The 15,854-nt window shown below is 45.5% G+C and overlaps 1 long non-coding RNA gene across 1 annotated transcript; it reads right to left on the reverse strand.

The window, feature by feature from the left end:
- Positions 1-3,486: 3,486 nt before the first annotated feature.
- Positions 3,487-14,054, reverse strand: LOC115790985 (uncharacterized). Its single transcript, XR_004020829.1, has 3 exons — positions 13,826-14,054; positions 11,329-11,444; positions 3,487-3,537 (listed from the first exon to the last, which is right to left on the reverse strand). It is a non-coding gene; the product is annotated as an uncharacterized LOC115790985 (long non-coding RNA).
- Positions 14,055-15,854: the final 1,800 nt, after the last annotated feature.

The raw sequence follows: 15,854 nt of genomic DNA on the forward strand, positions 1-15,854 counted from the left end.
AGAACCATCCTGACTGAAGTGGCGAGTATCATTAACTCCAAGCCACTCGGCTACACTTCCACAGATGTTGCAGACCCAGATCCAATCACTCCCAATATGCTGCTCATGGGACGACTGGATCCCTCCACACCTCAGGTCATCTACCCTCAGACAGATCTTCTTAGTCGTCACAGATGGAGACACTGTCAAGCCTTAGTGGATCAGTTCTGGGTCCATTTCATCCGGAATTATTTACCTTCTCTTCAAAGTGGCAGCAAGACTGTCAGGACCTCGCTAGAGGAGACATTGTTCTCATCGTGGATCAGCAGCTTCCACGTGCCCTGTGGCTGGTTGGCACAGTAACAGCTGTTTTTCCTGGAGTGGATGGCAGAGTATGGACTGCCCAGGTTCAGGTCAAGGACAGGAACTACACAAGACCAGTCGCAAAACTCATCAGACTTCCTTCACTACCACAGGATACACCTAACTGACTTTAATCAACTTTGATCCTCAAAGTTGGGGGCGGCTGTTAACAAGGTTTTCCTGATTTTCTCATTTTCATAGTCACTGAACGCATCACCATCCCATAATAGTTGTTTTCTCGTAGCCCATCCCATAATAGTTTCCTCCGACGGAACGGGACTTCGCTTCGGAGCTCACAGTTCGCTCTCTTTCAGTTTGACCAGTACCCTCAAGTAGTTGCTAGAATAGTTCTTCTTTTTGCCTCAGTGGAGGACTATCTTGTTGGGACACTCATGGGTTTTGTAATTGTCAATGTTTATGCGTCCATGAGACTGTAAGTTTGCCTCTTTAATTGTTTGGCTAGTTACGAAAGGCATCCAGTTCGCTGTTGAAATACTCTATAGTTGTTCTCACTGTTTAATTCTGAGTGTTGTTGCCGTAATATTCCTTATTGTTATGATAACTATCTTTGTGAATCTTTATTAGTCTTAATTGCATCTGAGTTAGCTTTTTTGCATTGTGGTTGCCGAAAATACTGGTGGTGCATTTAAAGACCATCGGAATTCTGGAAATTCCCGTAATTTCATCTCAGTCAATGGTGCGTTCAAGGACACTTGGAATTTCCTGTATTTGGCGAGAATTCACCGGATATCAATGTTCTTTCTAGCACACTATTTATCTGTGCTGTTAGATAGATTATATTTGTTATATATCTATTTGATCACTTGTTGTCATTTATTCTCTTTTTGTAGAAACCATAAACCTCATTATAAGCATAACCCTCATCCCAAGGTAATAAAGAGTGGCATGAGTGTAACTGACGTCTTCTCTCATCTGTTCTGGCCAGACAACCTGGGGAGATTGAGGATCTAAATCAGTTGCCTTATACAGTCCTTCAGCGGTCACAAGTTTGGATTATTTTCCACCACCTCTTTTACAATCTGTAACTAATAGTGTGTAAATAATCAACGAATCTCTAAATAAACTAAGTAATCTATAAGTAATTGATTAGCTTTTAGTTTTCTTTAATGTCTAAATGAATTTACTATCAGAAACATTTAAATGCCTCTGATTTATTCCTCTGAGCTCACATTCTGTATCAAAGACCTCCTACAGCCATGTAGCTCCACATGCAGTCTCCACCTCCACCATACGCTTCCCATCTTCTGCCTCCATCCTCTTCCAGCAGTTTTTACCACCTACCTATATCCACCTCTTCATCCACCAAAATTATCTGCTCATGACATTAAGCTGCTGCCTCCAGTGCCAGAGGGCTCCACCTAAATGATTTGCCAGTAACCTGCAGTCTCCGCATCAAGCTGATGAATCTGACACACAGCCCAAATCGACTTCCACCAAAAGCCACAACCTGCACCCATTGTCTCCACCTACAGAGAGCTCCACCCAAAGTCTCTGCCAGCAACCTACTGCTTCTGGCTCCACCTGCAGGTTCTGGCAGACAGCTGTGATTCAGAGCTCCACACACAGTTTCTGCAAGCAAATCTTTGTCATTCAGCATTATTTCATTTGTCTTTCTCAGGTAATATGCCCAGGGTACCTGCAGTTGTGTCCTACTACTGCCTCTGACAACTTCTACCACCACTTTCTATCAGCCAGCTGCCTCCTCCACCAGCACATTGTGGCACACAACTGCAGAGCAAACCTTGACAAACACCGTCTGCCAACAACATTCAGATCTGAAGTTACCACCCATGTAGTCTCCAACTAAATCAGCTCTCAAACCTCCTCCTCCTGTACATTTCCCTCGAAGAGCACAGACTAATGAAAATCCAGAGGTGAGAAACGGATTTTAAACATTTTTCAAATGAGTAGAAATTCATAAGAAAAAAACAAAAAGTACAAACTTGCTTGTTTAAATGGTCCTTTGTCTTTGTGTGCAGCTTTTCGAAGCAAATTTGAAGACTTGAATCTTTGAAACCTTTTGTGAACACACCGTAAGAGCTAGGAAACAAATAAATCAAAGATTACTATCTTAAACTGAAAATACTGATTAACATACATCTTACTTACACATAAACCATAATTTGTACATCAAATTTGAGCTGCTGATACCCTTACTGGTAAAATAACATAAAATTATAACAAACTACAGCATCCCCATTCACTGTAACACATTACGGTCGCTAGCTTACCGCTTCTCACCCTGCACGAAAAGAGGCATATTCGTCTCCGTATACTGACAGTAAACGACAGCTTTCGACAGCTTACGGGGATGCGCATTTTCGTTCGCCTGAGACGGATATGGTCGTTTACATACCACCAGAAGCAGCAGGGGGTAAAGGAGGTGTTAACGACTACTTTTCATATGAATAGCAGCGCTGCAAGCTGAAGCAGCGGCAAGACCCATGTGGCTTCTCAGTCATTGGATGAAAAAAATGACATCACAATTCATTACTCACATGTGATTGGTTGGTAGATCTGTCCCCCATTGGCCTTTATAAAGACAGGCCTGGGTAAGCCCTTGCCTAATAAATAATAACCTACTAATAAAAATTATTTTTAATTACTATTTCTGTGATATACCTTTTATGTTATGTTGTATTCATGCCATGCTAATAAACTCAACTAAAGGGAATTCAATTAAGAGAAACAAATTTTGAGGCACAAGTTTGAATTTTTTTTTTTTTTTATAAAGCAATATGCACACACACACACACACACACACACACCACACACACACACACACACACACACACATCATATAATCTATATATATATACATATATATAATCTATATATATATAGAATATATATATATATATATATATATATATATATATATATATATATATTAAGAAAACAAAAACATTATGACATATAATGCTTTGCTACTTCTGGGCCATGTGGTGGTGGCTTTCTCTCAGACCTTGGTCCAGCATACAAACACTTATGGTGCATGGCGTTGTATTTAGGGTGAGCTTCTAGTCTGTCTTGCAGTTTGGCTCAGAGGTCACTGAGCTCCTGGCTGCAGAAGCTTGGGGGTCTTAATCCAGCCCGATACGCCCTCTGAGATGCCATCCTCCTCATCCAACATGAGGTCAGTGGTGACACCGTCCCAGAAGGCAACCTCCTCTGCTGCCAGGACACAGAGCACACATTAAGTCATTATAAAACTGTATGAAATATTGTGAAAAATCAGGAAACTACATTGAAAGTTTGAGTCTCTTGACTTTGAATGCACACATAGCAGATAAGACCCTGAATGCAAAAAAACAAACAAATGTAATCAGCCCATCTTTGTCATCAAAAACAATGATTATCTGACAAAGTACCAACTCCTGTGCATCCTGTGAATAAAAGACAAATGAACAAGTACTTTGAAAAAATTTAACATTGATAAAAGTATTTCAGTGGTTTTGGTCATTAACCCTTGAGGCACCTTTAAACTGATTATACACTTTATCTTTTAGGTCCCAAAATGTTACAGCTGCTGAAACTATAAACATTCAGTGTTAATTATTTTCACCTGCACTCCATCACCTTTTTAATAAAAAAGGTGATGCAGTGCAGTGGTGGGCCGTCAGGGGCTGCAAGGCCTTCTCTGCTGGTCTAAAAAATATCTGAATCACAGACTGATGTTAATTATATCTTGTCCATCAATACTTGTTAAATTATTCCAAATGGTTTGTACGGTTCCTTTCATAGCTTTTCCTATGGCCGCGCTGTTTCCAGACGTGTATTTTAATATTAAAGCACTTAACCAATCACATTTCAGCCATCATTTGTTGCCAGGGTCAAAGAAATCTGCCTGGAGGCCTTCACAATCAGTTCTGCGGGCCCTGTAGCACAAAATAAGTGTCGATCAAACAGTTTGATCAACCAATCAGATTATGAGTTGGCAGCACCGAGGCCCTCTAGCAGGCGTACGGTAAGGTCAGCATATTCATACACTTTGATTGGATAGTCAGTGTACTAGCCAGAGCTAGCAAACTGCATCTGTAGCAAGCTGCATAAGCAAAAATATGGTTGTGTTGATTTTATAGCTGTTTTGTCAACTCACAATGGCTGAAGGAGGAGAAGAAATGGATTTGGTTGCAGATTTATTGTCAAAACCATTTTCAAGACGTACTTTTCGAGAAAAGCTGGACATCATTAAGAAAGGTCGGGCAACTCCGAAGCGTTGGGTTACATAACGTAATCCCTGGTTCTTTGATAACAGAGTGAGGTGTTTCACTATGGGAATCGCCTTGGCGTGACCAACTACGGAAGCTCCAATGACACCACGTCTGTCTGCGACAGACCTGTCAAGCCGTGCTCAGGGCCCCGCCCCTCCTACTATCACGGCTGACCAGCTCCTCCCTACTCATTCTAAGCAGATTTCTTTCCGTGCCCAAACAAGGAGGGAAGTGATGGTGAAACACCTCACTCTGTTATCAAAGAACCAGGGATTACGTTATGTAACCCAACGTTCTTTTTCTAACTTCGTTCGGTGTTTCACTATGGGAGATATAGCCCACTCCCGGATTGCGCCAGCCCTCCCGAAGCTGTGCGCCAGTGCTGCCCAGGATCGCAGCTCAGACCTGAGGCACTAGACTCCAGGACTGCCTGAGCCAGGGATGACTGAGCGACATCCAGTCTATAAAACCGCACAAATGTGTGTGGTGTAGCCCAACTTGCTGCTGCACAGATATCCTGGACTGACACCCCTCTGAACAAAGCCCAGGATGTAGCCATTCCCCTAGTAGAATGAGCTCGAAGCCCCGATGGGGGCTGAGTACTCTTACAGCTATAGACTAGAGTTATAGCTTCTACAATCCAATGAGACAGCCTCTGGCGGGACAAAGGCCTGCCCTTGTGGGGGTGGGCCCAGGAAACAAACAGCTGATCAGATTTCCTGAACCCAGCTGTTCTGTCCACATATGACCCCAAGGCCCGCACAGGGCACAAGGTGTTAAGCCTGCGCTCCTCTACAGAGGAAAAAGGCGGGGGGTGAAATGCCAGCAGTTCTACTGTGGGGCACCTGTATGATGACTCTATCACCTTAGGGACAAAGACCAGGTTTGGCCTCAGGCATGCTTTAGTAAGACCAGGGGCCAACTGTAAACAAGAGGGGTGAATGGACAAAGCCTGTAACTCACTAACTCGCTTGGCTGTAGTTAGAGCCAGCAGCAGAGCTGTTTTAAGTGAGAGAAATTTCAACCCTACAGCCTCGATTGGCTCGAAGGGGTGGTAGGAGAGTGCATCCAAAACTAGTGATAAATCCCATAATGGGACCAGTGGCCTTGAGACTGGGAGCTTACGGCGTGCCCCCTTCATGAAGCGACACACAAGAGGGTGCTGACCAATAGGTTTATCACCCAATCCCACATGGCAGGCTGAAATAGCTGCCAAATAGACCTTTATTGTGGAAAAAGCTTTCCCTCCGTCCAGCAAATCCTGAAGAAAACACAGCAACTCCACCACAGAGCACTGAAAAGGGATAACCTGCCTTTCATAGCACCATTCTTCAAAAACACGCCATTTACAACTGTAAAGAGAGCGTGTGGAGGAAGCTCTTGCATTCTGAATGGTGTCAATAACCTTCAGAGGCAGACCTGCAGCATTCAAATTCGACCTTTCACGGGCCAGGCCCAGAGAGCCACCCGGTCTGGGTGAGGATGGTATCTCCCCTTGCGCCTGAGACAGAAGGTCCCGGCGGATGGGGAGCGGCCACGGTTCGCCCGCCAGGAGCTGAATTATTTCTGCTAACCAGTGTTTCGACGGCCACTGTGGAGCTATTAAAATTAGCGACAGCCCCTGATCTCTCACTCTGATTAGGGTTGGAGAGATAAGGCTGAGAGGCAGAAAGGCATATAGCAGTGTGTCTGGCCATGGGTGGGCCAGAGTGTCCATGCCCAGTGGGGCGACTGGGTCTGACAGGGAGAAAAACAGTGGGCAATGTGTGTTTTCTTGCGAGGCGAAGAGATCTACGGCAGCCCGGCCGTATTTCTGCCATATCTGCTCCACCACCTGCGGGTGAAGTCGCCAATCTCCGAACAACGGGTTCCCTCTGGACAGGAGATCCGCCCCCCTGTTCAGAACACCCGGCACGTGAGTTGCCCGAAGGGAGAGGAATTTTGTGCTGCTCCACACAGTTATTTCCCTGGCCAGTCTGTGCAACTGCAGGGAACGAGTACCACCCTGGCGGTTGATATAAGCAACTACTGTAGAGTTGTCTGTTTTCACCAAAACATGTTGACCCTGGAGATACGGCAGAAAATGCATTAGAGCTAAGCGCACTGTGTGCAGCTCCAGTATGTATGTTGATGTGAGCCCGAGAGAGCCTCCGAGACCAAACACCATTTACTGCCCTCCCCATCATGGTTGCGCCCCACCCTGACAGAGATGCATCTGTGGTCAGGGTCATCCTGGATGACACCGCGCCCAGAGGTACTCCCGCCGCAAGAGCTGCTGGGTTCCTCCAAGGCTGGAGAGCCGCTATACATGACGGTGTTATTTTTACACTGCGACCGAGATGGCGGTGAGGGCACAGACGTAGGGACATGACCCAACGCTGAAAATCCCTCATCATAAGCAGCCCCAAATGCACCACATTTATTACCGAGGCCATAAGGCCGAGGAGGCGGAGACAGAGCCGGAAACGCACGACTTTCCCCACTTGAAAGAGGGAGAGGCACTGAGTGAAGGATGCGATCCTGCGGTCTGAAAGCGTGACACGATAAGATCTGGAATCTAAAATGAGCCCCAGATATTCCGTATACTGTGCGGGTTTCAAGCGGCTCTTTTCCAGGTTGATTTTGAAGCCGAGCTCCGTAAGGTGGTTTGTCACCACCCTGGAATCTCTGATCGCCTGCTCCCGCGATCGGGAGCATATCAGATAATCGTCTATGTAAGAGAATATTCTGATGCCGCTGTTCCTTAACGGAGACAGCGCTGCCTCCACACATTTGCTGAACACCCTTGGGGCTAATGATAGCCCGAATGGGACAGTCTGAAACTCGTATGCTGCGTTCTGATAGGCGAACCTGAGATATTTCCTGTGCGGAGGATAAATGGCGATGTGAAAATATGCGTCTGAGAGGTCGATTGTCACAAACCAATCGTCTGGGTGAACGGCCCGACAGAGCGCTTTGTGTGTGAGCATTCTGAACGTGTACTTTCTCAAGTGTTTGTTCAATACACGTAGATCTAAAATGGGCCGGAGAGAGGAACCCTCTTTTTTTGGAATGAGGAAATAGCGGGAGTAAAAGCCCTGCTGAGCCTCCTCGCTCGGGACCGCTCTGATCGCCTGTTTGCGTAACAGGGAAGCAATTTCGTCCTCCAATACGCTTGCTGACTCTCCCTTGGCCACTGAAATCAACTTTCCGTTGAATTTCGGTGGTTTCATTGCGAACTGAAGCCTGTATCCTTGGGAAATGGTGGCCATAACCCAGGGATGGACTGCGCATGCGCGCCATTGCTCCAGCCGCGCAGAGAGCGGGCCCATGAACACGTGTGACGTCACCTCTGCCTCCCGCATGGAGGTGTCCCCCTCGTGAAGAGCGCAAGCTCCCTCTGCGGGGAACGTGGTGACGTGACAGTGACTTTCTTTCATTTTTTCCATTTTCTTTAAACTGGGGGGACATTCTGCCCTTGGCAAACTGCCTGGTTGCAGGAATGCACACTTTATTTCTTTTTGAACCCCCGAAACACAATGAAGTGTCTGAAAACTTTGGGCAGTGCTTGGTGACACTGATAGATTGCTTTGAAGTGAATAATGAAACCGGGGAAGTGCATGGTGACACTGCGATCTTTGACCCCACATCTCCTCTTTCTGAACTAGGTGTGGGAACCGAGAGGGGGCTCCTGATGAACTGGGAACCCCAGGAGCCTCTGAACCATGAACCCTGGGAGGTGTGGTTGCCTCTTCCAGCACCTTCCTCCTCTTTGAGGGAGGAGAGAGAGGTGATGCACAACGTTGCAGGCTTGCTAGGCTGAACGCTTCTTCTTCCCTTCCCCGGGGTGTGACGTTCGGTTCTTTGCAGCAGCTGCTGCGAAGGAGTGTTTGCCCCAAGGCCTTGGGTTTTCTGCCTTGACCTGGTGGGAAGGCTGCAGTCTTGCCACTTGCCTCTGAACTTTAGCCCCACTCTGCCTACCCCTCACGGCTGCAGCTGCTGCTGCGAAGCCTACTCTAGGCACCTGGCGAGATTGTGGGTTCACTTTTCTGGGTAAGCAGAGATTGAAAGCTTCTCCCTCCTGCTTTCTGAGAGTGCTTGTCTCTCTCATTTTCTCCAAAGCTGGGCCAAAGAGACCCTTGGCTGGGTCATAGGCTCCCAATCCTGACAGGTTTAGCCATAAAGCTCTCTCACCTGAGACTGCAAGACCCATTACACGCCCACAACCCTGGACTGCTCCCCTGGAGGAGCGTAGGATGAGATCGTTGACCACACAGATCTCATCCCAGAGGGCCGGGTTTGGAGACCCCGAGTCCAGTTGACGGCCCATGTCCTCTAAAATCTCTGCCTGATAAGCTGACAGCAGTGTAACCGCATTAAGGGAACACACTGACTGTGCTGAATATTTGTACATCCTTTGATAGATGGATGCGGTGAGGCGATCCATCTTACTGGGCAGAGAAATATTAGAAGAAGCTGAAACTGACCTGCGGTTAGGGTGAAGGTGATAAGCCACTGAAGGCTCAACTGCTGGGGGTCCGGTCAGCCCCAGCTCACCCATTCCTTGCATCTCCAGCTTAGAGCAGCCCTGGGTAGGAAGCTTGCTCTTAAAAGGGCTAGACCAATAGCGACTCATTTCTTTCATGCAAGCAGGCACTGCTGGCAGAAGCTGCTTTGCAGGTGGTGAGGCTGGAGGGAGCCTCTTGCCATCATACAGGTCACGATCTGCCCCTTCAGCCGCCTGGGCTGCTGGCCATGTGATGCCCAGCCTGGCAGCAGCCCATTTGCAAACATCATACAAGTTGCTGTCCGCTGGGGGTACAGCTTCAGCCCCACTTGGGGGCCTGGACTGCTGGGCAGGGAAGGTGGAGTCATCCTCCTCTTCCTCCATGTCTTCTAGGCCGAGGAGGTCGGAGTTGGCATCGCCATCCGCATCCTCATCTGCCGGCTCACCCTCAGTTGGGTCGAGGAGCCCCTCGAACAACTGGGGCATAACCGGGGACACTTCCTCCATTATGTCCGCCCAGCTCGTTGTGGCTGTCGGCTGATGGATATCAATCGTAGCATTGTTGGCTGACAGACAGGGGTCCTGGCTGTTAGCCACTGCTACTCTCAACCTCCTTTCCAGGATTTTCTCTGGCATCAAGGCGCAGTGAGAGCAACCTTGCGGGTCCGCCAGAGAAGTTTGAGCATGCTTAGCACCCATGCAAGCTATGCACATCGGATGAGAGTCCCTGCCCGAAATGGAAGCACCACATGATGCGGGGCATGGGCGGGATGCAGCCTCTTTGGCCTTCGGTTCTGACCCTTTGGCGGGGGTAGGAGCCGTAGCCATCGTGGTCGGAAAGATGGTGAGACTGAGCTATACAAGGCTCGTCGTGACACGTTAGCCTGTTTGTAGCTAGCGCTAGCAACGGGGTTAAGTCCGAGCTAGTCGCCGTGAGAGTCAGCTCGTCGTGACACGTTAGCTGAGCTCTACCAGTGGATTCAGCTAACAAATTAATGCTAACGGAAACCTAACACTGTTTAGGGTCGGTTAGCAAATTAATGCTAGCCAGACCTAACACGGTACTGACCCGCTAACAAGCTAATGCTAGCCGGACACCGAAAAGCTCGCCGTGACGCGTTAGCCCAAGTTACACACACACACAACGGCTACCCTGCTAATTAAAACCAGGCGACCGCTGAAGACAGCTCGCCACGACGCGGTCGCTGTCCAGGGTGTATAACTACCAGTACACTTCTTTCGAAGGACTTACTCAGCACAATCCAGACTGAAAACTGGAGAACTGCGTTTGGCGACGTACTCCTCTACGGGATGCCTGAGAACTGTTAAACAGCTAACCAAGCCAGCCTGGACGCGCTGAGGGAGCCCGATGTAGTTTCTCACGGGAAGAAAGCGAGAATGAGTAGGGAGGAGCTGGTCAGCCGTGATAGTAGGAGGGGCGGGGCCCTGAGCATGGCTTGACAGGTCTGTCGCAGACAGACGTGGTGTCATTGGAGCTTCCGTAGTTGGTCACGCCAAGGCGATTCCCATAGTGAAACACCGAACGAAGTTAGAAAAAGAACTAGCAAGCCTGTCACAACCGGGAAAGGATTTGTCCGCCACTTTCAGTCTGGCTCACAGGCCCTGAGGAACACTGCAAATTGTATCGCTGGGAGTGCTTGTTGTTTGCCACATGGTGTTTGGAGCCACACTGGGTTTGTAAATTTGACTTGCCTAACCAAGGCAGCAACGAGACACCAAAGCACTGCTGGACACTTACAAACAACGGTGCTTTCCAAAACATTCGGGGAAACCAGAGCGGATCTACAGCTGAGCGAGCAAGTGCGCAGGGAAACGGAGCTCCACAACGTAAAGGTGAAGAAAAATATAGAAATCTTAAAGAGACTGTTAGATTGTGTATTTTTTAAAAGGAGACTTGAGCACCTTGGGTTTGTTTCTTCGGTAAATGCATTTATTCTGGCTACATGAACTCTCAATCTGCGATGCAACAGCTCCTTCTACTGCATTTCTGCATAAAAAGATGTTTTTATAGCCATAAAATAGTTATTGAGGGTGGAGTGATTCAGACGGATCACTACTGAACCCCTAGGTGTGAAATGCATGGCCCGCCACTGCTTTTTATATACATTTTGGGTTGTTCAAAAGAAGCCAGATTTTATATAAAGTTTAAAAAAACAATAAGTAATATTTTCCAAAAATAAAACTGCATTTCCAAGCTAACTACACAAATACAGCAGACCAACAAAACAATCCAATACGTCTTACCCGCTTCCTTCTTGCACGACACCGGGCAGGATTTTTAATGGCTGTCGCCTTTTCCGGAACGTGAGGTTGACTGTAGCGGAAGTTGCGGCGGACCGTCTCGTAGGTTTTGCAAGAAGCTGGAAAACATTTTTGTACATTGTAAATAAAGAGTGTAAACACAGTGCATACATGAACAATATTCAGGAAAAAAAAACACACACACACAAACATACAACACCAATAGATACTTACACACAATTGAATTATATCAATTGTGTGTAAGTATTATATCCTATAAGATGAAACCAAATAAAAATAAGAAACCAAATCCCAATATGTCTGTCAGCTTACTGTGACCACTCCGCCACTCTTAGTATTTTTGTTTTAGAAACGACCAAGTCTTACTGCAGTTTTCGGATTGTGCTGCCGTCTTTTCCTCTTGAGTCCTTCTGTAGGTGAGTCTTTGTTAGAGCATCGAGTCTCTACACAATAGACGCCATCTTGTCTTTCAGCTGCGCTAGTAGAAACTTGAGTAACTGACGAGATAACCCACTCATTGCAGCCAGCAGCGTCTTCTCGTCTGCAGCGGGGCTGGTTGAAGCTGGCCGGTAGAGAGGCCCGCTTTCACGAGGAGCTTCTGGGGTGTTGAAATATAGACGACATCCTCCATTGTCGTACCAGGAAAGTAGCGTAGACAAAGACCGCCATTCAGTTTGAACGGAAGAGAACGACGAGCCTGATTTCCTCTGGTCTTGCAGACCTTCAGTGTGATCCCGCACGTGATCTGTATTGTCCAATCACAGGCAAGGAAGCTGCCACACGGAATTCAATTCATTTCATTTCAAGTCAATTCAATTTTATTTATATAGCGCCAAATCACAACAGTCGCCTCAAGGCGCTTTGTATTGTGGGTAAAGACCCTACAATAATACAGAGAAAACCCAACAGTCAAAACGACCCCCTATGAGCTGGAAGATGTGTTGTACACACATCCACTGTCCGTTTAAGCAGGACAACTGAGAAGGTGACTGTTGCATTAAAATTTTTCCTTTTTTATTTATTTATTTTTTTACATTTACATTTTTCTTATGAAGGTTTTGCTGATATCGCTTATGTACATCCATGTATAGCAAAATAAAAGTTTATATGTTTATATGTTTTCTTATTACATCTGCCTTGGTAGTCTTTAATGTCATTAATGCATGTGAACTTTCACTGAACGTTTATGTTGTCTGAATGTTCAATGCTAGCTGGGAAGCCACTGCACAGAAGAGGATGATGGTGTGACAGACTTTTTGTTACAGCGAATTAGACTGAAAACTGAGCATGCTTTTCAATGAAAATAATGCTTGTGGTGTCACCAAAATCAAGTCATAGCCTTTGTTGATCTCCCTCAGTCCACTAAAGTTCAGGGTTCACAAAAACCTCCATGACAAAGGCTCACAAGACAGAAGCTCACAGCCTTATTGGAAAAAGGGACAAAAGCTGAAAACGTCCAAAAGTATATTTCCAACTAGATAATACTAATTTATAAATTAGAATGATTTCTTGTGAGTTTAGTCTTGTTTGAATGTTTCGCTGTATAATAATTTATGTGTAGTCACATTGTAATGGAAAAAGGCTTAAAAGATGATAATGTAAATTTGATTATATATATCTCAAAATAAAAAAATGTTGGTTACAATGTAGCACAGACGGAAATGATGGGCCTAGTCAGATCCCGTGCAACATATTTATTTTTTTCCAGACACTGTGGAAATACAGAGAAAGGTTTATTTTCGGAGCACACTCGGTGTAAAGTCTGCCATTGCAACTGACTAGCCTTCTTCTTCTGGCCGTCAGCTGCTAATGCATAACATGTTACAGTAATACTGTTAAACACAAACCATATTACTTCTGGACAGTCTCTCTGATCACCATCCTGGTGTATCTGTAGCCACAGGTTTACACATAACTTTATAAATTCACATAATAATAAACAAATTATTTTAAGAACTCAAAACACACTGTTATATTGAATTAACTCTTCTTAAAACAAACTTCAGGCATGTTAAACTTTAGCAAACACAAACAAAATATAAATCCTTGCTTTAAAACACATAACAAGCATATAGAGTCCATAGCCTTTAATCACGACTCAGTAACTGGGTCTGTACTACTACACAGCCACCACTTGGTGCTTTAGCTTAGCTTTACACTTAGCTCTGATGTCATCTCATTATCCTGACACACTCACTCTCTCCAACATACTCTTAGCCAGCCACTCATGCTTCTGTGCTGCACATCTGCTTTCTTTGACAGTTTACTCTTATCATTTTAGCTTTCACAAACAAACGGTCGTCTGATTAATCGCCACGGACGCGCGTCCGCCATTTTACAATAACAGTGTGGCGATTTGATACTACCAAACGCAAACCTTACGATCTACTCTTTAGCTCGATCTCTTTGACAATACTGGGCATTTATGGTCTATTGCTACTGTTGCCTATCATTTAAGTGTTGTTTACAACCAGCTTACCTGTGGAAATACAGAGAAAGGTTTATTTTCGGAGCGTACTCGGTGTAAAGTCTGCCATTACAACTGACTAGCCTTCTTCTTCTGGCCGTCAGCTGCTAATGCGTTAGGCACCAAGCACCCCCTGCTGGCGGAACTACATATCAACCCAAAACACACATTTAGATGATTTGACAGTAACAAAAAGAGCAATAGTATTTGTCCCAAGCAAATGTGTCCTTTTTATAGAGTAAAAATTAAATGGGAGGGGGGGGGGCATCTATTTCTCTACCTCAATCTACACCCAGGTGCCACAACAACTTGGGAGGGGTAGACTACTGGTGAGTACTGGCGACCACTGGTGAGTACTTGATTTGCATTTGTATGACTCACAGAAACCTCCTTTACATATGAAAGCCTGCCCTAGACCTGAGGAGAGGGGGGAGCTGAGGGAGCACTGACACAGAGAGTCCACGGCAGTTTCCCTACAGTTTACTGTTCTGACCAAAGCCTCCTGCTGAGAGCCCTAAATCTCAAGGTGCGCAGCAATATTACATGCCAGAAACTGTCGAAAACCCCACTTTTCATGCAGTGTCATTACTCCACATACGGACGCGATCAAGTAACAATATGAGTGCACAGAACTTATTGCATGAAATGAACATTAACAAACCTTGTGCCACTGTCAGCCAGGTGCTCATTAACCTTAATAACGTTCATATTTCTTTGTTACAGGAATACTTTTACCATTGTAAATTCGACGTTACTACCGAGTCCTTTTTCCTGTTTCGGCGGTGGTTCATCGTTCAAAATAAAAGCATAAACTTCAAAACAAAATCCCGGATTCACCCATACATCAAACTTTATGAAAATTTACTGAAGGAATAAATGAAAATACTACTTACACACGTCTAACCATTTGAAGGTCATTTACACTGATGCCAACTACATGTTTTCTTTCCAGATAAACCCATATTGGATACAGAATTCAGGACTTGGAAAAGTAGTACTGGAGACATTTTGTGAAAATGGATCAAATTTGGCACCGCGGTGTTATCAAATATCTGCAGAAAAAGGGGTTAGCCCCCAAGGGTATTCACGCTGGCATGGTTACTACATTAGGGGATGATGCTCCAGCTTTATCAACTGTGCAAAAGTGGGCAGCTGAATTCTTTGAATTCTCTTTTCCTGCTAACCCTGAAGTAGCTGTAACACACTTCATTTCCTTATTCATTCACTGGAAACTCATATTGAAATACACGGATCAGCAGGAGTTGACACATCAAAATTCTGGTTAAACATTATGTTATTACCCAAGAGATATCTTTAACATGACTGCATTAATGATCAACCTGTCAGAAATGTAGGACAGAGACTGCAGTCTTTAGATATTGTGGATTCATTCTCAGATATTCTCAGATATGAATAAAGGTTTTGCATTTATAACATTTTGACTCTTTGGCATAAAAGGAGCTGTCTCTTATCAGCAGTTCATGCCTTGGTTGTCCTCACTGAAGTCCCTCCTCTTCTTCTCATTTCTCCTCATATAGGCACTCCTTTTTCTGCTCTTATTTACATTCTTTCATAGGCGTAGGAATCGGGGAATCTGTGACTCGCGTGCGTTTATTTTAAAGGTGCAACATAGTGTCATGTCACTGCGTTCCCCCCGCCCCCCTCTCAACAACGTGTTTGGGAGTATTTGGGAGGCCCAGACAGCGGCAGGAGTCAGAAACTCATTTGAATGAGGTAAAACGGTCTGTCAGGAATGTTGCCGAGAATATGGCTTGTTTATAACGCCTTGTTGTCAGTTTGCTTTCATATATAGAAACCAAATCTTTTTCAGTCATCTTAATCCTGGGATGGTCACTCATCCAATATTTAACTGCTAACTTTGTCTAGAAGTTAGCTAAACCAGCCAAATTGTTTTGTTATCTCATTTCAGCACAATGCCACCACCAACAAAAAAGGCTGAAACAGCAGCAGGACTTACTTTGTTTTTTAAACAGAGTAATGCCAGTGTGAGTAACAGTCACACAACACAAGGGCAGCATCT

This window comes from Archocentrus centrarchus, chromosome 13 (assembly GCF_007364275.1).
Source record: "Archocentrus centrarchus isolate MPI-CPG fArcCen1 chromosome 13, fArcCen1, whole genome shotgun sequence".
NCBI lineage: Eukaryota > Metazoa > Chordata > Actinopteri > Cichliformes > Cichlidae > Archocentrus > Archocentrus centrarchus.